Source organism: Schistocerca cancellata, chromosome 3 (genome assembly GCF_023864275.1).
Source record: "Schistocerca cancellata isolate TAMUIC-IGC-003103 chromosome 3, iqSchCanc2.1, whole genome shotgun sequence".
NCBI lineage: Eukaryota > Metazoa > Arthropoda > Insecta > Orthoptera > Acrididae > Schistocerca > Schistocerca cancellata.
The window spans coordinates 874,531,872-874,557,379 of NC_064628.1; the positions used below are offsets into that span (position 1 = coordinate 874,531,872).

Consider the following 25,508-nt stretch of genomic DNA (forward strand, 5'->3'; position numbering starts at 1 on the left):
TATATGATGCATAATCAAAAATTAATGGGATTTTCTTTAATTTCATGTTTTTTTATAAAAAAATCATGTTTTCGAGTGCTTGGTGAATTTTGGCTTTTGAAAGACATGGATCAAAGAATACACATTAAATTTTACTCGAAAAATGGAATAAAGTGCAGCATCACATTTGAAATGTTGACTGTGCTTTCTGGCAAATCTACTACAAGTAAGACAGGAGATTACGAGGGCTATACATGTTTCAAAGAGGGCCGGAGAAGACGTTGAAGACCACAACCACCCTGGACACCCTAGCACATCAATTACTGACGACAATGTGGAAGAACTAAAGAAAATGGTTCTGGAAAACTGCCAAAGCACCATCAGAGAGGTTGCTGATGTCAGCACATCCTTTGGCTCATGCTAAGCAATTTTTTCGGATGATTTGTGCATGAAACTTGTAGCAGCAAAGTTTGTTGCGAAATTGTTGAATTTCAACCAGAAACAACATCACACAAACATCACTCAGGAATAGCCGAATGAAGTTAACAACCCAGAACTTCTAAAGAAGGTTATAACAGGTGACAAAACATGGGTATACAGGTATGACATCGAAACCAAGGCCCAGCTGTCTCCATGGAAACTACTGAAGAGCCAACACTAAAAAAATTTGACAAGTTTGATCCCATGTCAGTGTTCTTCTCACTGTTTTATTTGATTACAATGAGATAGTGAATCATGAGTTCCTACTTTATGCTCATACATTCAATAAAGAATACTACCTGCAAGGTTTATGCACCATTTGTGTGAAGCAATCTGATGAAAATGGCCAGAATTGTGGCAAAACCACTCGTGGAAATTGCATCATGATAATACTCTCACTAATACCTCAATGCTTGTTCATAATTTTTTTGTCAAAAAACAGAACTGTTACGTTGCCTCAGCCACCCTATTCGTTGGACATGGCCCCTTCCGACTTCTTTCTACTCCGTGGGCTGCAGAGAACCATGAAAGGATGTTGTTTGGCCACCTTTGATGGGATAAAAACAGAACTGTTGAAGAAGCTGAGCTCCGTAACGAAAAGTGAGTTCCAGAAGTGATTCCAAGATTGGAAAAAGCATTGGTACTAGTGTATTATATCTGAGGGGGATTACTTCAAAAGGAACAAAATTGAGAGGATGAAAGAAAATGATTCTTTAAGAAAAACAAAAATTTCTGCTCCTTTTTGATCATGCCTTGTACCGGGAAAAACTGAGTGTGTCAGTAAAGCAACAAATTATGGAATATGTGGTTCCAGTTTTCTTCGATGACAATGTAATCAGTTAACAGAACGTAGCCATGGTGTGGAAACACTTTTGTCACCAACTTACAGCAACATATGTAGCAACAGTGGACACAGTGGTTAGTGTAGGATGGCGTTCACTGATACAACACCGATTTTGTGCTTTGTATTGTGTGTGTGTGAATTCCTAAAGGACCAAACTGCTGAGGTCATCAGTCACTTGGTATTCAACACATTATCACACAATAGATTTGGCATTCATGTCACACTGAATGGATTACCAGAATGTCATGAAGATGAGCATATTCGGCTGTATCACAGCACTGACATATGGCTTGTCCCCTGACAATTTCTGACAAAAAATATTGCACAAAAAATTATATATAAAACAAAATGTACTTTCACTATTTGTGTAAGAGAATCCTCACCGTAACGCAGATGTGACTTCAAGAATTTGTAAGGCAAATAAGTGACCATGTAGAACACTTTATTCATTAGGAGGTTTAAATTCTGTACAGACCTTGTTCAATTTAAATGTATAATCCATAAAATAAATAAAGTTACATATTGTGTGCCACCTCATGGTGTAATGATTAGCATTGCTGGCTACTAACACTGAAATCCGGTGGGTGCTTCAGATTTCCGGGAAGTGGGAAGGTCAAGAATGGGATCCACGCAGTCTTGTGAGGCCAAAGGAGCCACCCCTTGGTAAAATGAACAGAGAATCTGACATGCAAGTCTCCAAAGCAGTGTCACATTTCCAATTCACATTTATCAATTTTATTTTACTACTTTTGTACTTCTGTACCAACTCTAAAACCACTGACAGAATCACATTGCTTAGGGCATTTCCTACTGTTAAACATCGTTTCGTAAGTGCACTGAAAGCTGCGATCTCTCACACTTTCTAAGTATGTTTGAGTAATGGTATGCTTTTGAATGTTCAGTCAACTATTGATTCCATTTTTTATGAGCAATGTTTTGACAACAGACCATGTTTCTTTTTCTTCAGGTGCTGTGGACTATCAGAGAATGAGAGCCTCAACGAAGAATTGCTACACCTAAAAATACTGTTCTGAAGAAGTGGTTACTCAGATCAACATACTGAGAGGGCACTGCAATGTCTGAGGAAGAGGCTGAGACTGAGAAAGAAAAAGAAAAGACAAGAATTGCTCATCTACCTTATGCTGGTTCCGTGTTCAGAAAGATCAGTAGACCACCACAGAAATATAGCATGCAGTGGATTTTGCTCCCGTCAAGATAAAAAGCACTGCTCGTAATTTTGAAAACAATCTAGATCTCTCAAAACCAAGCAACCAGAGTGAATGTAATATGTCTTACATTGGGCAGACTGTTGCAACAGGGGAAGGAAGGAAAAAAGATTAGGATTTAATATCACACCAACAATGATGGATCAGACACAGAGCACAAGCTTGAATCATTTTAAGATGGAGAAGGAAATCGGCCATTCCCTTTCAAAGGAATCATTCTGGCATTTGCTTGGAGTGATTTCGGGAAATCATTTTCAACCAAAATCTGGATTGTCAGTTTGAACTGTCATCCTCCTGAATTCAAATTCAGTGTGCTAACCACTGCACCACCTCAACTGGTAGGGAACAGTCGCTGAGGGGTGCAATGAACATCAGCAATACACTTGACTAAAAGAACCATGTAAATTAGCTGTTGATGGGCAATGCTTCATAATCATGAAATGAAATACAATGAGCCCAGTATTGTACAACAACATAATTAAGGAGCATATCACAATTACAATGTCAGAAAGCATTACAAACCGAGACAGAAGTGGCAAATTAAACAATGCTTAAGATCTTGCAATCAACTTTTTACAATCTAGCCAGCCAGAGTTAAAAAAAGCTGAGAGAACGTGCATTTCACAGGATAACAAATGAGCATTAATGGGCATAGAAGGTGCAAGATGTTGAACCCTGCCAGTGGTGTGACACCTACAGGCAGTGAGTGTACATAAAGACACAGCTCACAGCATCTGAAGATGATGACTGTGCAAGTCACTGAAATATAGTGCACATAAGTGGAATCAAGTACTTGGCTGAATATCCACAAGCACACTGTTCACACAATTCTCTGAAGATTAAACAGTGAATTAAGGTGCAAAAGTGAGCAAAACAATAGTGCTTCAGTGGTACGTTGCCCTTGGTGTTAATTTTGATACTAGGGTTAATGTTTTACCATATGAATCTTACTGCAAGTTTTGAGGAGATAACTCATCACGCATCTAAAAAGGATGAACGGTTAAGAGTTCAACATCTCACTGGTACTAACAAAGATGCAGTAGTTGCTTGGTTGTAGAAGTACTGGAGAAATAAAGCAGGCGTTACTTATTTTAACAGTCATTGCTTGGGTGAAAGCAATCAAAACCTAAACCAGGATGGTAATTTAGATGCACCTGAACGAAACTTCAGTATGTCTTGCATGGTACAAGAAAACACGGAGATTAGTAACCACATGAGAAGACATGTTGCTTTATGTACACCTGAGTTCAAATTTCTAACATCACTGGAAAAATTTATGAAACACACTGATCAAGAACAAAGCCTCGAAGAACTAGGGCAAGGCTCGTAAGCTATTAAACTTCACAACAGTGACTACATTCTTCAACAAGATGTGCTTTTTATCATGTTATAAAATACATAAACATAAACTGCTGAAGAAACATTTAGAATCTTCTGACAAAACAGCCACGCACATTAATAGATTGTAGTGCCTCAAGAATTTCGGTGTAAATTCTGGAAACATTGAGCCTTCCACCGTATCGAACACCTGATATTTTAGGCACGTGTTCGGAAGAGTGAGAATGTTTCTATCGATCCACCTGTTTTTATGTGCAGGTTGGAAGTTTGTTATTACAAGACTGTAAGAGGGGCGAGTCACAGACGATGACAAGTGTTTGCCACCAGGGCCACAGAACACTTGATGAAAACTCAAGGAATAATTATGGAATATTCTTTGATGTGTTAGTGAAAGTGATTATTGTAGAAAAAGAAAAGAAAACAACTGACTATATACTTTTAACTTACTTCATGTCTCAGCTCTGCATGAGGCAGGGCACGTGTGATGTCTATAAATTATTTGATTGTTACAATCTACGATATTGTACTTGTGTTTTATCGAGTCTGACGTTTAAAGACACCAGTTGGTTTGCCAGAACTCAGATACTTATGTGAAAAAGAGTAAATGTTGCTTTGTGTTGAGAGTTGAAAATATACCATGAAGGAATTGAAAGTGTTTCACGAGTACACAAATTATTTCAAGAATAGAGAAGTAGCTTAATAAATTCCTTTAACCCGCTATAGTCTTCGGAGAAGAAGCTTTTAGAGATCGATGTAACTGATTACCCAGAGAAGAGGATCGGCTGCACACAATATGTAAGTCAACTGCGAGAGACGTGTGTCTCTTGCACCCCAGTACAACATTGTCTCAAGCTGCCCGAAAAATGTTAGAAGATCTGAATGTACTGTCTCTTGTATTGAAAACATTAATTTTTTCAATGTTTGTGTGAAATTGTTTTCCAAATAGTGGTAGAAGAGGAGCAATCTTTTCAGGTACTTGGAAAACATTTATCATTTCGATACAATCCTCAAGAAGCTCTCTCAGTGCCTAATGCTTGAGACAACAGCCAAATGCATTTCTTAGCAACAATTACATGTGAGCTGACAGACCTCCTCCTTCTCTGTCTAGTTTTTATGACTATTATACAGTAGCGTTACTGTCGGAAGAAAAAGAAAGGCAGATAACATGTATACATTAACAAAATGGACTGTTGCCAATGTTTGGGTCTTAAATTATTTATATCCCACCAAGGGCTTTCCATCAACATTTCTCAATACAAACGTTTATGGAGAAGGCAGTGTTCTGAGGCATAATCAAATCAAAAGGAAGAATGGAGGATTAAGGCAGTAACTTTCAACGATGGTGCCATTGAGGACAGGGCACAAGCATAGGTGCCTTCATGAAGCAAGAAGCAAATCAACTGTATCGTTTTCAATGGAAGCAATTTGGTACTTGCTTACAAAAAGTTGGAGAAACCACAAAAAAGCACGAATTTCAATGGGAATTTGATTCCTGTTCCTCCAGAATGTGAGCCCAATGTCATAATAATAGCTACCACTTCAATTGACTACATTAAAATAACTGTTAATACTTGTATTGAAAGTAACATATTTCATATTCTAATCTTTGATTTTTCTTGCAGTAGGTGAAACTGATTACGGTACAATTATTTAGTGCAAATTATTACTGTATATTTTGTTATCCTGCTACCCCAGAGGCCACTTTTCTTCCATTCTCAAGAAAATGGATGTATACTTATTATTAGATACCACCTCTATTATTAAGTGCAGAATAAGATTCAGTGATGAAATGGCACAAATATTCAACAGAAGATAGCAGTCTTAATGAAGATGTTTGGCTGTAGCCAACTACAGAGTTGAGACCAGCCATCATGTGACTTAAGCAAGCACAGCACACATGAAATGAAAATAAAGCCTTATATCACACTAAACAAAGCACCAGTGCTATTAGCACTAATAGCACAACTCTCGTAAAAACACTGCTGTCTTCCACTTTGCAGTGAATAGTTGACACATAATGACAACAACAAGGATGGATTAGCAGAAAGGTTATTGAGCCTGAACTACTTGTGTGGCTGGAAGCACAAAATGATTTCTTTACTACAGATGAACTTGTCTTCCAGAAGTGCACTTTGTGTCCAAGAAATTGATTCTACTTTATACATAATTGCATCATCTGTGAAGTGTCTCATGTTAATATTATATCTGAAAAGAGACAGACAATAGTTCATTACTTATTCTCGTATTTTTAACTAACTGGTACATGAGTATTCAATTCATTTCTCATACAAATAAATAGCTTCTACATTAGTTGCCTTGCTTTTAAACAAATGCTGTAAGAAGAGGAGAATGAAGAGATAATAAGAGTACAGAAAACAGGCCTATTGCACTTTTTATTGGTTGAAATGGCACTTAGACTGTCCAAATTCAGCATTCCACACCTTGCCATTGTAAATATTTCATAAATGAGTATTTCCTTATATCCTGGAAAATGCATCTGACAGAACAGTTTCTTAACAACTATTGATATTCTTGTAAACAAAGATGAATGTGTTTTGCCCCTGACTGGAGCAGAAACTGGGGACTGTTTGAACCAACCCTGTTCATATGTCATCTTAGTGAGCAAGTGTGCCCACATTCATTCGCCACTTTGGCAATGGTAACTTGTGACAACAATACTTCAGGCACCCAGCAGTATGGTCTTGGCTCAATTCACTTGTTCCTTACTTCCCTTTCCACACTATTCGCGGATTACTCGAGTCCATTATTGCCCTGTCACTGTGGTGTCATCATGAGTCAGCTTTTATAAGGAGATCCCAGAATGGACTAACTTAGGCAACACAATTATGAGAAAGAAAATGGAGATGGGTGAGGGGCAGATATGTTACAATTTGTGATAGGTTAATACGTTTTTCCTCACCAATGTGTAGGCTGACGTTTTGAAATACTTGTGTATTTGTAGCAGTACTTTAAACTTCTCACTGGCTTAATGACAATACAAATCAATGATTAAAACTGCAATAGATCATTACATACTTACCATGTATGGGCAGAGGGTGAGAGTTCTGTGGCGCCGTTGTCAAGAAGTTATGGTGGCTCCCCCTCCACTCCGTTAATGCCCCTGAAATAATGTGGCCCAAGTTAGCAGGGTTTAATTTTAATGCAATTAAAAGTAAAAAACACCTTTTTTGTAAAACTCAGAAAAAAATTTGACTTATCAAAGATCTAGTTGTGCATTTGCAGGGATGACATACACTACTGAAAGGGACACCCACACAAGTACTTCTTCAGGTAGCCAAAGATTTGAAAACAAAATGGTGAAAGATCTGGAGGATGCTGCAGTGTTTCCCAACCAAATCGATGAAGTGCAGCCTTTTTCTGATTGATTGAGAGGGTGGGCATTATTGTGCAACAAGATTATTCTGTCCAACAGAATTCCTGGGCGTTTTGACTTTATGGCAGTTTCTGCAAAGTGTATTCATAGCACTGCCCACAGATTGTGGTTCCATACTCAAGAAACTCGACGAGCACAGGGCCCCCGAAGTCAAAGGAGGAAATCATCAGGAGCTAACCGGAACCTGTGTGAAAAGCTCTGGATTTCCTCAGTAGTGGAGATGTGAGATGCTTCTGCCACTGACTTTGTTGTTTGCCTTCGGGCTGTCGGAATACTGTCAAACGGAAGCATCCTGTTGTATGATAACGCCTGCCCCCTCACAACCAACTGTACAACAGCTACGCTTCAGTGATATTGTCGGGAAACACTGTAACATCCTATATAAAGCTCAGATTGTTCACCATGTGATTTTTATGTCTTTGGTGACCCAAAAAAGACATATGTGGACATTGTTTTTAGTCAAACATGGAAATGCATGATTGGATGTGATTTTGAATCCATCGATGGCCCATTATGTTCTATAAAACCGAATTGATCATCTCATCTCCCAATGGGATAATGTCTTAAAGCATGCATTGATTACTTTGAAAGAAACCATTCGATGGTCCCACTGTGGCAGCTGTTCTGTTTTCATTTGACTGCCCTCATAAATAAAACACAGTAAGTTTCAAAAACAAAGACTATATCGTTATAATTTGTTGTCTGTTATAATAGAGGGAAACATTCCATGTGGAAAAAATATATCTAAAAAGCGCTTTTGTTTGGTAAGTCTCATCATCTTTCTTTTTAGACATATATATATATATATTTATTATATATATATTTTTCCCACGTGGAATGTTTCCCTCTATTATATATATATATATATATATATATATATATATATATATATATATATATATATATATATATATATATATATATATATATATAAAGGAAAACCAGCAGAGAATTATCTTGCGCACAAATTGAGGCATCTGCAAATTATCACAGTTGTGATTTCATTTTGTTCTATCAGAAACTAAAACTAGAAAAAAAGAAATTAGTGGATTACTTATGAGTATTTGTCTTTTCAAAATGCTAAAACATTTAATTTTTACAGTCTACTCGTATTTTTTCCTCTGGTTTCCTGTCTTCATAATTGCTTTTCTAGCTTCTTTATCACCCTATTCCACTGTTCCCAAGACAAGCTGGTTTGCCTCTACATAACAACACAGTAGCCCATAAAACAGAAGCATAAGTGTTGAAGAACTGTGGAATATCAAACTGAAGCTGAGAACTCTAAACAGAAGTGCTATCTCTCAGCATTAGGACCAGTAGCATGTATCAAATAAAGAAAACATTGTTGCGCTTTTAGAAAATTTGTCCAGGTATGTGATCACGTAGTCATGCTGTCTTGTAGGCCACAGTTTCTGTTACATAACTGGAAAGTTTTAGTTACGGCAACAATGGCCATGGAAAACTATGCTGACTCAATGTTGCTCATCATTATTGGCATATTTAGAAATGTTGATATGCAAATTATTTTTATGATGCTTTTTTTCCTGTTTCAGATTTAATGCCCTGTGGAAAACAAGCCCTGTGGACAGTTACAGTACTTGTTTAATTCTGACAGAAATGCAGAAAATGAATAAGTGTAACTCAATCACAATATAAACTAAATACTCAGAAGTAGTAGCTTATGAAATCCATTTAAAGATGACAATCAAATGCATATAGGTGAAATCTGTTACACATACAATTTTGTGGAAATAATGAGTAAGTGAAAAAACGGGTGGATAAAAATAATTTTTATTTTATGTACAACATTCCACACAAACAAAATATCATCCAGCTAATGTCTCAGAACTACCTAAGTTGAAAAAGAAATACCTTAAATCTTTTAAATTGTATGCCCTTAACTATGCAGCAACGTGTGCAGCATATCAGAAGCTACATCTGCTAAACAACATACAAAATGAGAAAATTGTACAAGTAGGCATAATAAGTTCAAAAAATTCCTAATACACTTCATTTAAATAACATTGCACAAAGCAAGGAGCAGCACTCTATAAAGTTCCATTACCCTCCAAAGCCCGAAGAACAGTATACAACATTTCTAAATCAATGTTTTAAATTTTATTGAATCCAGTAACACTGTCACGTAATGACACAATATAACTGCAACACCCAAAACAAAAATAGACAAGAACCAACATAAGCGAAATTGACTAGTACATTTGGCCTGAGACCAATGGGGTGAACGCAAGTATCCGATTCCACCCGCTGCTTTGACCCATGGAGTAAGGGTATAATGGTGTGCGACGTCATTAAGGCACGGAGTTTTCTTGTTTGTATGATGGCGCCCTCTGTGTGTTTGTGGTTTCAGTTTTGTTTTTTGTAGTTGTAGATGTTTGTTTTTTCATATCAATAGCTATGGATGACCCATATAGGTCAAGTGAAATGACCGATTCTAATTTTCTTAGTTTTACGCATAGGTATTGGTGTTTTGGTATCGTCAGCTGCGGTTGACCTACACAGGTCAAGGGAAGTGTCCAATTCCTGTAGATTTTGTAATAATTTTTTTTGTTCGTCATTTTGTGTGTTTTGGGATTGTGGTGTTATTTTTAATTAGCTTGTCCCCTCCCTAAAACCCCCAGTTTCCCGCAGTTGTCCTGTTAGTGTGATTATATTTTAGGAGGGAGATGTTATTGTCTTATTTATATGTATTTTCGTGTTTGTTATCATGTGTATGTAGTGACACCATTGGTGCCATATTGGAGATGCTTAGAATAGCCATTTTCAACATAATGATGATGCCATGGGTCAAAGCAGACAGGTGGAATCTGACACTTCCATAATCCCGACAAATGCATGTGATTGCATGTAATAATAAGAACACAAAAATTATGGGTTAACAAAAGCTTTTGATATTGCTTTGCTGATTTACAACTAATTGTTCACTTTCAATCTAACCTAGACCTGGAGCTACACTACAGATTATTAAATCACCACAACTAATATTTTATATTCACATTTTCTGGATTCACCAACTTAAAGCCAATCCATCACCAATCAACGTAACCTAGACCTTTGACTACAATACAGTTATGCCTGGTACCAAATGCTACATTCCAAATAATAATAGGCACAAAGCAAATATCCTCAGTATTATGTTCTGTTGTGTTACTACATATGACAAAATACAACAACACACATATTAATATCTTACAGGTCAAATATGAAGTAGAGTATCAGTAGGTTCAATTGACCAAGTACATCACAATACATACAGTAATGGAATAAGACATAAAGGACTTCTGACACATTTATTGGATACCAAACATCATCGAAATAACAGCCTAACTTACTTTAAATAAGGCACAACTATGTCAATTACAGACAATACTTTCAACAGATTTTAGACTACAATAAGAAATATTTTACATACTTAAAAATAAAATATGCTTCATTGCTCCTGTCAAGCTTGCCCAATCTTGCATCAATGCTATGTACATCTGAACATGTGTTCAGTTCCCAGCAAAATATTTGTTGAGAAGCAAGTAAAAACTAACAAATCTATGTTCGTGGTAATATATGCACAAAATTGTAAAAGTCTGTCATACGATAATAAAGCTGATGCTGAGCAATTTCAGATTAATTAATACAAAATCAGTTAGCAGGTATCTAAAATTGGACAAAGCCACAAAATGCTACTTGTAAAAAGTAAGGATGGTAACAGCATGGTACATATATGATAGCTAACTAATATTCTGTATGAATTGTCAAGACTAAAAGGTGAGTATGACCTGAGCACAGAGATCATGCTCTATCTTTTTTTCCTAAAGAAAGATATGGCAGATACAGTACTGTTCTTGTACATTTAATGTAAGCAGCACAGAGGTTTAACTGACGCACTGTACTCCGACTTAAAACCACTTGACAATAGTGAAATGTTTCACATAAAACAATACTCTAATAGAACTTGTGCGCAATGAATGGTAAACAATAGTGTACAAATAAAGGTAATGAAATTACTTGGCACAGAATTTTGATCACAACACTACATTAACCCAGTAATGAAGCAGCATTATTCTAAAACATATATACAATAAAAATAACTGGTGCTGCAATCAAAAATATTAATTTCAAGTACTCCATGATCACAGGGATAACAAATATTTCACAGGTGAAATCATTTACCGTTAGTACCAACAGGAAGAAACAAAACTCAAAAAGAGGAGGAGGAGGAGATTAGTGTTTAACGTCCCGTCGACAACGAGGTCATTAGAGACGGAGCGCAAGCACGGGTGAGGGAAGGATGGGGAAGGAAATTGGCCGTGCCCTTTCAAAGGAACCATCCCGGCATTTGCCTGAAGCGATTTAGGGAAATCACAGAAAACCTAAATCAGGATGGCCGGAGACGGGATTGAACCGTCGTCCTCCCGAATGCGAGTCCAACAAAAACTCAAAATGTATGTAATAAACTGTAGGAGGTTTTTAGGCAATGTGGCATATGACATTATTTCTTATGTCAGGAAAACCTTAAGCAAAACATACTTAACTACATTTTGCATGATTGTCTACAGACGAGCTAATTGTAACATAGATAAGCAATACCAAAGTAAAGTAAATGTCAGTATTAATACTCCTAATTTTTTTTCATACATGAAATTAAGCACTGGTTGATAATACGGCTCATTGGAATCTAGCAATGAAGTCAATAAACAAAAATCCACAAAGAAGGAATTTCAAAGTTGACAAATAGGTCTACTAAAGACTAATTCTGTTTGAGTGGTTAGAAAGATGGAGACAAATACAGTGACACTGTCACACAATATTGTTACAACACTACACAGGAAATAAATTTGCAAGTACTGTTCATAAACCAAAATATTTACCAGAAACATGAGAAACAAACAGAAATATATTGTTCACTGCACAAGTGGAATAACTTTTTCACATTCAGAATGTTTTCGGAAGGCTAACCTGTATCAGTTACTCTAGATGGAAATTTTCACTCTCATAGGCTTAATATAACAGAATTCATGTTTCAGATAACAATAGAACAACTAGATTCCTGTGATTACTGCAGCTCATTAGGAAATGGGCAGGCCTACAGTGCAATGCGCAATCATTATGTAAAAACTGTTGTGTAAAATACACCATTCTAGATGTAATTTACCACAAATTTTCTACTGAAGGTTTTAGTAACTCTATAATCCAAACATGTCCCTCTCTCCCATATAGACCTATTCTCATTACAACATGTTTAACTTATGTGTGTTACTTGCACATAATACACCTATAAGGCACAGTGAACTGTCTGCAACGTCAGTTCGTTGCTCTGCAAAATAAAACCTGTGTTTTCACTAATAATGAAATGGCAAAACAGAAAATACAATTACAGCCTTTGTGCCCACGAGTTTGTTTACTTCTGCACGCCAATACACCTTTTCTGCATCATATATTGCAATGTTTTATAGTTTTCATTATGAAACTTTCACATAATGAAGGCTGTTGTTTAGATCTTCTGCCTGTATGTATTAGCTGCACAAAGTGCTGGCTGCCACCACACATTTAAGATTCGAATAATAAGTAACTCTCAAGTTGTTGACTATGAATTATACACGTGGAAAGCATATATTCAAATGTGTGTTGCATACTTTAGCTTTCTAAGTGCTGAAATAATTCTTAAGTAATTTAAGGCATGTCTTGAGCAACATATTCGCAAACTTTTGTTACAGAATGTATGGTTACTTCAGACGAGAACTGTTTACACCACATTACATGATGTAAACAGAACCTGTAGTAAACTACAAAAGCCACTGAATGAACATAAACGTGTCTAACTAACAACAACCGCAACAGAGCACCATGAAAACATTCAGATGCTGTAGTATTGGAAAAAGATTCTAATGGAAACATCATTCGCTTGTTTTCCGAAATCACAAAATAAAGAAAAGTAAAGATTTTGCTGCCTGCAGAAAATCTGAGTATAAATGGCAATCGTAACAATCTTTTTAGGGACTGAGGCCGACAGATTCCATTAGAATGGGTAATTATGGTCTATATTTCTTAACGATAGTAGGAAATACACTACTGCAACGTCAACTGCAAACTTGAGGTATTCTTTGACAAATGCGAGTCTGTTTATCAAAACACACTTCCACATGCAACACTTCCACGGTGGCATTACGACTTTCTTCCATTTGTTTGGGTAACAAAACCGCTTCAAATCATAAGGAAACAATCATAAACACACTTCCAAGAATAATAATGTGGAAAAAGGAGATGCAAGTGACAGAGGCAGTGGTAACATCGAGTGCATGACTACAAACGTAAACAAATGTTACTTCTATACGTAGGCACACTGTACTAAAATTCTACTGTTACGAAGCGATTTCGAGTTTCAACAAGTTTTTGACGTCCTTTCAAAAGTTTTTTACATTACTGGTCTATTAATTTCAACTAAACTACGGAAATCGGAAAATATTACTCGAAAATTACGAACTAAGGGGTTTATTAATTTATTTCAGCTCTCAATAGTCAGTGGTCGGGACACTGTACGTTTATGTTGTCTTCATTTGTCACAAAAACAAAGAATACATACATATGCGTTGAACATGTGTACTACTACCTAGTACTGCATTCCAAACTCTTACCAGTCAACGAATCTTCACTCTTCAAAACATCTTTTCTTTATCATTCTGACACACACAGCACACGCATTTAAGGCACATCATATAAAATTAATAAAGTAAGTCCACTGTCAAAAATACATTTATAAAATTTAAGTATCTATTTTGTCACTGTTTATGTATAAACAAAGCTAGATCGACAAACGACGAAGCGCTGAAAGTACATTTACCGCCCTCGAGCGGCAACGCGCTGAACTACATGCGAGAAGTGAGCGCTGCTGCTCTTAACGGCCACTGCGTGAACTATATAGGACGCAAGTCCTGCGTGGTCGATATAACAACTCTGAGATTGTGGTCGGCAATAGAGTTTAACAAGGTATGGAATTTGGGATATTGTTAATTTACTCTTTCTCGAGGAGTGAATTAACCATCGTAAATATCACAATGCATGATCTTTCACTGTGACTTAAGGCTTGTAACGTACCTTCTTCCGATGTAAACACTTGCAGTTCATCGTAAAAGTGAGCGGGGCTTCAAATCCCCGTGTCTGGCTATCCTTAGGTTTTCGTCTTGTTTCGTCTTGATTTCCTTAAATATTTTGGTGAATGCCGGGATGAATTATTAAGAATGGCCGTGGGTGATTTGCTTATCCGTCACATTTCTACTGAGTTTGTATCCGTCTCACTTTCAGATCGACTGGATGTTACGTCCGATATACTTTCTCTTTCGGAAAAGAGCAAACTGTGTTAGTACTACTTCACTTAATTTTAACATTCTGAGTAGCCATATACGCAGGAGACATTGTGTTTCGCACTGTTTGTTATACTCTCCTTTGCATAGGCTTCACCCATTCCTATCCTAGATTCTGTGTGCGCAATGTGATTCACGTTTCGACACAGTGACACCTTCAATGGTTTCCTTCGCAGATAAGAGACAGTTTCAATAGTGAGTTTAACGTACAATAGCTTTCTTTTGTTAACATTTATCGTTTAAATATTCTAAAACCAGCTTGGTTACTCTTGGGAGGTGAAAAGGTGTCGAACCTTCCTAAATGATTTTCGAAATCCACAGAAAATCAAGATGGGCTTGAACCCAGTTCCTGCCGAAACTTCGACTGTAGTGTTTTATATATTAGCTTTCGGTTTCGCCTTTCGCTCTGATCAAATAAAATAAGTGAACGAGAAAATCCACAACTTCGGAGATGTGGCGTAGTTCTTTCGTTGACTCTTGTGGTTGAGGGACTAAGAGAGAACAGGAGACCATGCCTGGAACCTTATTTACTTAATGCAGAGTTTTTTCTTAAATGAAGTAAAAATTTATTTAATATAATTACTTTTTGCACGGAACCTGTTGCAACAGAATTAGTTAGTGCACTATACTTTTCTGAAGATTTCACGTTTTTCAGCAAGTCTTTTTTCCCTTTCACGTGCAAGTCAGCTTGTAGTTAGAGGGGCACTGTATGATTGATTCCACAGTTCATAGCAGCCGTCTATTTCTTTCATCGGATACTATTTTATACAACGGACAGATGTTGGAAGGCGTGATGCTAGGCAGAACTCCGCTAACCTCTGGTAAAATTATTGTTTGTTAAAACACAGACGGTTTCGTAGGCTAAAGCACCATGAGGTGCAACACCGTTAAAATGTCATAGGCATACCTATCGCAGTCAAAACCTACTGTTATATTCAATGAATAGTAAATTTTGACTGGGAGCGATGGGTATCCCTATGGCCTCTTACCGTTGTTGAATCTGATGGTGCGTCTTTAGGCCGCGAAAGCAGTTGTGTTTTAAAACAACAATTTTGCCAGCTGTTAGCAGAGTTCTTACTAACATCATTCTTTCAGCAGTTCATTGGGCCGACGTCACGTTTCCACGGTGGCGTTGTGTCCGGTAATAGAAAACAGATACTCATATAATTTTAGCAGTTCGGTTTTACGTTTCCTTAAGAAAGTAAATCCACCTTTCTTCCTCGAGGTGTTTAGACTTCCATTCTTCCGAGTCAGCATTAGTTTCTAAAAAGCTCTACAGATACATATATTCTGGAACACAATTGTCGCCTGAAATCTTCGCACTATTTTTAATCAGGTATATAATAGTGTTTTCAATCATCACAACCGCTACGGTCGCAGGTTCGAATCCTGCCTCGGGCATGGATGTGTGTGATGTCCTTGGGTTAGTTAGGTTTAAGTAGTTCGAAGTTCTAGGGGACTGATGACCTCAGAAGTTAAGTCCCATAGTGCTCAAAACCATTCGAACCATTCACTCCAATCATCACACAGTTTTGAGTTTCAGATAGCGTCATCCAATCAAATACTTGATATTCATTAAAAGAAATAGCCCATTTCTCTAAGTAATCGAATGCCATAATATAGAAAGCCATTGTCTCTTCCTCAAATTTCGAAATCGAATTAATTATTTTTTGATTGGGATTCTCATATTTTAATTTGTTCAAATTCATATTGGTTTCAATGTCGATAATATTGGCCGTCTTCCTTTCATTGAGACATCTTTGAGTGTCGGTCGATATATTTCTTATTTCAGTTATCGAGACTTCCTTCTTATCCACGCTTTTTTCATTTTTTTCAAGCAGCCAAGTTTCACTGCAGAAAAGGAAGTAAATTTCACTGATCGGAGTACTGAAAAATCATAAATTAGTTTAGGTGGTCTGTCCTCGGCGCCAAAAAACTGTTTTAATGGAATCAAAAGTTTCTCTTAACTGCGGGTATTAACGATAGCCATCCTGTTTTTGAGTGAGATACAAGAATCTGACGATTGACAATCAACGTAAAGGCAGAACTCTTTCAGCTTCTCTTTCCTTACCGTGTATATTGAAAAGCAATTCAATACTTCACTTTCAATGATGTTAGCAAGAACTCTACTAACAGCTGGTAAAATTGTTGTTTATTAAAACACCACCGGTTTCGCGGCCTGAAATTCGCATCATAGGGTGGAACAACATTAAAGGATCATAGGCATACCCATCGCTCCTAGTCAACATATACTATTCAGTGAATATCTACAATACTTCGGTGAGCGAAAGGTAAAGAAGACGTGCTCCATTCTTTAAAATTTTGATGGGTGTGCCTTAGACCGCGAAACCGATTGTGTTTTAATAAACAACAATTTTACAAGCTTTTAGCGGAGTCCTTCGTAACATCGATATGCTGTAAAAATTATACGTTTAAAGCCGCCGGCGGGCATAAAACGTCACCCGAAATTGAACAATGCTTTCTCAGAAAATTATTTTGATCAGTTAGTTCATGAGCCCACTCGAAGCGTAAATGGTTGCGAAAGCATACTTGACCTCTCAGCAACAAATAATCCTGGACAAATAGTGAGTATCGTGACGAATACGGGTTTCGCGGCCTGAAATTCGCATCATAGGGTGGAACAACATTAAAGGATCATAGGCATACCCATCGCTCCTAGTCAACATATACTATTCAGTGAATATCTACAATACTTCGGTGAGCGAAAGGTAAAGAAGACGTGCTCCATTCTTTAAAATTTTGATGGGTGTGCCTTAGACCGCGAAACCGATTGTGTTTTAATAAACAACAATTTTACAAGCTTTTAGCGGAGTCCTTCGTAACATCGATATGCTGTAAAAATTATACGTTTAAAGCCGCCGGCGGGCATAAAACATCACCCGAAATTGAACAATGCTTTCTCAGAAAATTATTTTGATCAGTTAGTTCATGAGCCCACTCGAAGCGTAAATGGTTGCGAAAGCATACTTGACCTCTCAGCAACAAATAATCCTGGACAAATAGTGAGTATCGTGACGAATACAGGGATTAGCGACCACAAGGCAATTGCTGTTAGGCTGAATGCCGTTAACACCTACAATCATCAAAAAGAAACGCAAAGTATATCTATTTAAAAAAGCTTATAAAAATTCTCTTAACGCCGTTTTAAGAGACAGTCTTCACTCCTTCCGATCTGATCACGTAAGCGTAGAAAAGTTGTGGAATGATTTCAGAGAGATAGTATCAACAGCAAATTGATGAGTGATGCTACTGATCCCCCATGGCACACAAAACGGATCAGATCGCTGCTGCAGAAGCAGCGAAAAAAGCATGCCAAATTTAAAATAACGCAAAATCCCCCAGACTTGCAACGTTTTACGGAAGTTCGAAATATAGCGCGTACTTCAATGTGAGATGGTTTTAATAATTTCCATAACGAAACTCTGTCTCTAAATCTGGCAGAAAACCCAAAGAGATTCTGGTCATACATAAAGCACACCAGTGGCAAGACGCAATCAATACCTTCACTGCGCGATGACAACGGTGAAGTCACTGATGACAGTGCCACTAAAGCAGAGTTATTAAACACGGTTTTCCGAAATTCCTTCACCAAGAAGACGAAGTAAATATTCATGAATTCCAATCAAGAACAACTGCCAATATGAGGAACATAGGAGTAGATATCCTCGGTGTAGCAAAGCAGCAATCAATAAAAGCAAGGCTTCCGGTCCAGACTGCATACCAGTCAGGTTCCTCTCAGAGTATGCTGATACAATAGCTCCATATTTAGCAATTGCATAGAACTGCTCGCTCACAGACTGGAAAATTGCTCGTCACACCAATACCGCAAAAGGGAAGTAGGAGTAATCCGTTGAATTACAGGCCCATATCACTAACGTCTATTTGCAGTAGGGTTTTGGAACATATACTGTATTCGAACATTATGAAGTACCTGGAAGAAAACGATTTATTGATACATAGTCAGCACGGATTCAGAAAGTGACATTCTTGCGAAACACAACTAGCTCTTTATACTCATGAAATAATGAGTGCTATCGACAGGGGATGTCAAATTGATTCTATATTTTTAGATTTCCAGAAGGCTTTCGACACCGTTCCTCACAAGCGTCTTCAAACCAAACTGTGTGCCTATGGAATATCGCCTCAGTTAAGCGACTGGATTCGTGATTCCCTTTCAGAAAGGTCACAAAGTTCTTAGTAACAGACGGCAAATCATCGAGTAAAACAGAAGTAATATCCGACGTTCCCCAAGGAAGTGTTACAGACACTCTATTGTTCCCGATCTATATTAACGATATAGGAGACAATCTTAGTAGCCGTCTTAGTTTGTTTGCAGACTATGCTGTCATTTACAGTCTTATAAAGTCATCAGATGACCAAAACGACTTGCAAAATGATTTAGGTAAGATATCTGTACGGTGTGAAAAGTGGCAATTGACCCTGAATAACGAAAAGTGTGAAGTTATTCACATGAGTACTAAAAGAAATCCACTAAACTTCGATTACGCGATAAGTCGTACAAATCAAAGGGCTGTAAATTCAACTACATACTTAGGGATTACAATTACAAATAACCTAAACTGGAACGATCACATAGATAATGTTATGGGTAGAGCAAACCAAAAACTGCGATTCATTGGCAGAACACTTAGAAGGTGCAACAGGTCTACTAAATTGAGACTGGTTACACCACGCTTGTCCGCCCTATTCTAGAGTATTGCTGTGCGGTGGGGGAACCCGCATCAGGTGGGACTGACGGATGACATCGAAAAAGTACAAAGAAGGGCGGCTCGTTTTGTATTATCGCGAAATAGGGGAGATAGTGCAACAGACATGATACGTGAACTGGAGTGGCAATCATTAAAACAAAGGCGTTTTTCGTTGCGACGGGATCTTCTCATGAAAATTCAATCACCAGTTTTCTCCTCCGATTGCAAAAACATTCTGTTAGCACCCACCTACATAGGGAGAAATGATCATCACGATAAAATAAGAGAAATCAAGGATCGCACAGAAAAATTTAAGTGCTCGTTTTTGCCGCGCGCCGTTCGAGAGTGGAACGAGAGACAGCTTGAAGGTGGTTCATGGAACCTTCTGCCAGGCACTTTATTGTGAATAGCAGAGTAATCACGTAAATGTAAATGTAGATCATGGCTGTCGACAGCTGCAGTTGCCTCTAACATACAATAGTTTGCGATTATTTCAATGTCGACATTTAAGTCTCCAGCAGCGCTTGAAATACACTCCTGGAAATGGAAAAAAAGAACACATTGACACCGGTGTGTCAGACCCACCATACTTGCTCCGAACACTGCGAGAGGGCTGTACAAGCAATGATCACACGCACGGCACAGCGGACACACCAGGAACCGCGGTGTTGGCCGTCGAATGGCGCTAGCTGCGCAGCATTTGTGCACCGCCGCCGTCAGTGTCAGCCAGTTTGCCGTGGCATACGGAGCTCCATCGCAGTCTTTAACACTGGTAGCATGCCGCGACAGCGTGGACGTGAACCGTATGTGCAGTTGACGGACTTTGAGCGAGGGCGTATAGTGGGCATGCGGGAGGCCGGGTGGACGTACCGCCGAATTGCTCAACACGTGGGGCGTGAGGTCTCCACAGTACATCGATGTTGTCGCCAGTGGTCGGCGGAAGGTGCACGTGCCCGTCGACCTGGGACCGGACCGCAGCGACGCACGGATGCACGCCAAGACCGTAGGATCCTACGCAGTGCCGTAGGGGACCGCCCCGCCACTTCCCAGCAAATTAGGGACACTGTTGCTCCTGGGGTATCGGCGAGGACCATTCGCAACCGTCTCCATGAAGCTGGGCTACGGTCCCGCACACCGTTAGGCCGTCTTCCGCTCACGCCCCAACATCGTGCAGCCCGCCTCCAGTGGTGTCGCGACAGGCGTGAATGGAGGGACGAATGGAGACGTGTCGTCTTCAGCGATGAGAGTCGCTTCTGCCTTGGTGCCAATGATGGTCGTATGCGTGTTTGGCGCCGTGCAGGTGAGCGCCACAATCAGGACTGCATACGACCGAGGCACACAGGGCCAACACCCGGCATCATGGTGTGGGGAGCGATCTCCTACACTGGCCGTACACCACTGGTGATCGTCGAGGGGACACTGAATAGTGCACGGTACATCCAAACCGTCATCGAACCCATCGTTCTACCATTCCTAGACCGGCAAGGGAACTTGCTGTTCCAACAGGACAATGCACGTCCGCATGTATCCCGTGCCACCCAACGTGCTCTAGAAGGTGTAAGTCAACTACCCTGGCCAGCAAGATCTCCGGATCTGTCCCCCATTGAGCATGTTTGGGACTGCATGAAGCGTCGTCTCACGCGGTCTGCACGTCCAGCACGAACGCTGGTCCAACTGAGGCGCCAGGTGGAAATGGCATGGCAAGCCGTTCCACAGGACTACATCCAGCATCTCTACGATCGTCTCCATGGGAGAATAGCAGCCTGCATTGCTGCGAAAGGTGGATATACACTGTAGTAGTGCCGACATTGTGCATGCTCTGTTGCCTGTGTCTATGTGCCTGTGGTTCTGTCAGTGTGATCATGTGATGTATCTGACCCCAGGAATGTGTCAATAAAGTTTCCCCTTCCTGGGACAATGAATTCACGGTGTTCTTATTTCAATTTCCAGGAGTGTAGTATTGTGGAGAATATCGACGGGCCTTCTACATTTTTTTCCCTGGTTCTTCTTTAATTTGGTGAATACATTCCGTTGATGATGCCTTCCGAAGTTGGTATTGGTACTGTCCCCCCAAAAACCGATTAATTTATCTAATGGAATTTGCAGTTGTCCTAATGTGTCTAGGCAAAACTTTGCAGTTGTCTCCGATGTTTCGTTATTGAGCAAATCAAACTTCAACAGCTTCTGTTGGATTCCGTCAGTTTCGGTAAAGTATTGAACAACTAATGGAAACATCTTTTCAGCCCTGTGGTTCGATGCGTCGGTGCCTGTGCCGTAAAATAAAACTTCTTGCATTTGTTTTACGTATTCGGACACGGTGTAGCTTTGGTCCTGGCTGTAGACTGCTTTGATGCGACTTTGGAGTCAGGATACATTGCGGCATTCTGTTTTACAGTACAGTCAAAAGAACTGAAAAACTGTTGACGCTTTATAAGCTGTTGTTAGTTCTGCAGAAGCAAGTAGCGATTCTTCTCGGATATCTTCTTTAACCATAAATGTAGAAATAGGCCTTGATGTCGAGGCTACCGCGAATCTGTTTGTATAGTTGTGCGTAGAAATGTGATCTGTCTTACCTCCATGTTTTACTGAGATGAAACAGCTACAAACTACTCTTTTCTGTAATCAATCGAAAACGTCACTTTCTCTTTCCATCCTTAAGCATTTCCGTAAGCTATGATAAGTTTATTAGACGGTAAACAGTCAACAATAACACTTTAGTCATCGATGTACACGTCACTACACACTTCACGCCCTATATAACCGCAGTAAACACTACAAACATTACTAACTTGACCGAGCGAGGTGGCGGAGTGGTTAGCACACTGGACTCACATTCGGGAGGACGACGGTTCAAACCGGCGTCCGGCCATCCTGATATAGGTTTTCCGTGATTTCCCTAAATCGCTCCAGGCAAATGACGGGATGGTTCCTTTGAAAAGGCACGGCCGATTCCTTACCCCGTCCTTCCCTAATCCGATGAAACCGATCACCTAGCTGTTTGGTCTCATCTCCCAAGCAACCCAATCCAACCCATTACTAACTTGCATTCGCAGTACGTATTAAGTTTAGAAAGAATCGTGTTATCAGGTCGCTATTCAAATGGAAACTCTCCGATTCTTCCGCGCGGCGCTGCTTAAATAGTTCCAGCCCCTTCCTACTGGAGGAGACTGGTATTTTCAGAATGATGGCGCTAGACTTAGAAGGTGCTTGTAGCGTCGATTCGTCGATACACGCAACGCAACAAGTATCGTCGTTACAGAACACGCAACATGCAACGCCATCTGTCAGACGACTTTGTCGAAATAAACTTCTTGTAAATAAAACTGAGGCTGCATTTACATGTTGCGCTAACAGATGGCGTTACTTCGTACTTGAGCCAAGTTCGTAACAGCACTTAGCAAAATCGGGACAAAATTGGGTCATGTCGGGACAAGAACGGTGAGCCAACGCTAAGTTCACGCCTGCGCTAATGCCTTCAGCGATTATCTTTCTGTTCATGTATGAAAGGCTTTCGCTTCAGATTGCAATGGCTGATTTCCAGCGCCCTACGATACCTAATGAAAATAGGTGTGGACTTGGTAATTATTCCTCTGACAGCTACATATTTTTTGCTAATCCTACTATCGATGTCCGTAACTACTAAGTCTTCTGTCCTTTGACACTTTGCCCGCGCGGGATTAGCCAAGCGGTCTCAGGCGCTGCAGTCATGGACTGTGCGGCTGGTCCCGGCGGAGGTTCGAGTCCTCCCTCGGGCATGGGTGTGTGTGTTTGTCCTTAGGATAATTTAGGTTAAACATGTGTGTAAGCTTAGGGACTGATGACCTTAGCAGTTAAGTCCCTTAAGATTTCACACACATTTTTTTGACACTTCGTTGACATAATAAAACATCTGTGTCATAAATATGTAATATCGCGCAGGATTTTCTACCACGATTGAAAATGAATGCAACTTAAGAAAAGGTGGACAGAAATATTTCAGTAGTCCGCAGAATATCCTGTGACGTTTGCACAGAGGACCTTGGACATAATAGATATCTCCAAAAATGCTCCGTGAAATATGGATTTGTTTCATAGTCGGGCATATAAACCACACTTTTTAAAGTTCTGCGGAATGCACAACAAACTATTTGGGTATTCCTTGCTCAAAGAGAGAGGGAACATTACTCTTCTGGACTATCGCGACGCTTAGGAAGTGCGAGGGCAATAACTAGCATTCTTTTTGAGCATAACACGTACTTAATATCTTGATCTAAATTTTGAGAAGCAGTACGTATAATCACTTCAAACCCAATGTCTCTGTTAGAAGAGGCAACGAGGGTTAGGACTGCGGAATTCGAGGCCTTACTAGAACAGCATATTGATCTAAAAGTGACGAGTAATTTTGGTGGCAGCGGGACAAAAAATACTATTCCACATAGTATAATTCAAATGTTTGTATCCATGCGAAAAGGCAAATCTATTACCTCCGATCAGGAGAACTTAGGGGTAATGAAGCTGATCACTGTTAAGGGCGGGGAACATAACTTACACTGAAGTCTCCACTTTTGGAGTAGACATGATTTATTTATAGGTATAATAGAAAACTGGTGGTATGAATGGCAGCATACAAGACACTGAGGCAAGAACTGTGCAATAATTCAGCTGGCGGTTCTCTAGTCCATGAAATCCCATCCATGCCCAGTCTCTAGGAGGCTGATATCTTTAATAGCTCGTCCCAGATTTAGCCACAGGCGTTTTCACAAACAGCTGCACATCGTGAATAATTCTTCCCGTTGCGGAGAAAAGGAGGACGCAGATTATCTTTTCTTTGGTGAGCGAAGTAGAGCAGTGTTTAGCACGATGGTCTCGCATTTGGGGATGACAATGGTTCAATTTCGCGTCCAGTCATCGTGATATAGATTTTCTGTGATTTATTTCAGTCACTTAAGGCAAATACCGGGATGGTTCCTTTGAAGGGACACGGACGATTTCCTTTCTCATCATTTCTTAATCCGAGTTCTTGTTCCGTCTCTGTCGACATCGTTCTAGACGGGACGTTAGATATTAATCTTGCTTCCTTCTTTCTTTGGCTATTCCAGGCGACGTGATATTACAGCAGTCCTTTTGCTTGAACTTGTGAAGTTTGAACATAAGATCCCAGCCAGTGTGGCGGCGCTGCTAACAACGCAGGGTCATAACAACTTAGATGTTCTGAAAATATACTGTCGCTGCAAACGTCTACATCTAACACCAACACGATGCAGCGCAGATGTGTAAAAATACATTCCGTGACGTAACACTCTGTACCAGCTGTACATTATACGCACTGTACGAAGGAACTAGGCGTATAGCGCAATCCAGGAAATAAAGAAAATAAAAAGAGCGTACATGTGGTACGGCCGCTATTGAACATCATCTCATTACGTGTTCTGTGATTGTAAAAGTTAGGAGTGTGCGGACTGGATGATGATACTCAAAACCCTGTAAGAAGTTGGAATGGATAAGACAATACAGGAGGTTCTACTAGAAACGCGAACAAATGCAGAGTCTAAAATCTAAACTAAAATGTCTCAGTCATTCGATATTACAACCCTGAGCAGGAACGAGGAAGCAAGATTGGGTTTAACGCCCTGTCAACATCGAGGTCATTAGAGTCGGAGCTCGAGCTTGGATTGAGTCAAGGGTGGAGAAGGAAATCGGCCGTGCACTTCAAAGCAACTATCCCGGCATTTGCCTGGAGCGATGTAGGGAAATCACCGAAAACCTGAGTCTGGTTGGCCGGACGCGGTCTGAATCTTCGTCCTCCCGAAAGCGAGTCCAGTGGGCTAACCACTGCGTCACCTTGGTCAGTTGTCTTGAGCAACTTCGCATAAACGTGATCAGAGAGTGGAGAAAGAAACACAAAGAAAAAATTGGAATACAAGATGGCTCGGAAATGGATAAAGTCAAAATTGAGCGTGTATCATTTGTAGATGGTTAAAATGGCTCTGAGCACTATGGGACTTAACTTTTGAGGTCACCAGTCCCCTAGAACTTAGAACTACTTAAACCTAACTAATCTAAAGACATCACACACATCAATGCCCGAGGCAGGATTCGAACCTGCGACCGTAGCGGTCGCGCGGTTCCAGACTGTAGCGCCTAGAACCGCTCGGCCACTCCGGCCGG

At 39.7% G+C, this 25,508-nt stretch overlaps 2 long non-coding RNA genes across 2 annotated transcripts in view; one reads left to right on the plus strand and one right to left on the minus strand.

Annotated features, from left to right (window-relative positions):
• Nucleotides 1–4,699, plus strand: part of LOC126175947 (uncharacterized) — a 322,248-nt gene extending 317,549 nt beyond the window's left edge. The window contains exon 3 of the long non-coding RNA XR_007535626.1: nt 2,271–4,699. This is a non-coding gene — a long non-coding RNA (uncharacterized LOC126175947). The remainder of the gene's footprint in view (nt 1–2,270) is intronic.
• LOC126175946 (uncharacterized) overlaps nt 1–14,102 on the minus strand; it is a 645,439-nt gene extending 631,337 nt beyond the window's left edge. The window contains exons 1-2 of the long non-coding RNA XR_007535625.1: nt 13,906–14,102; nt 6,908–6,988 (exon numbers count right to left, since the gene is read on the minus strand). This is a non-coding gene — a long non-coding RNA (uncharacterized LOC126175946). The remainder of the gene's footprint in view (nt 1–6,907; nt 6,989–13,905) is intronic.
• Nucleotides 14,103–25,508: the final 11,406 nt, after the last annotated feature.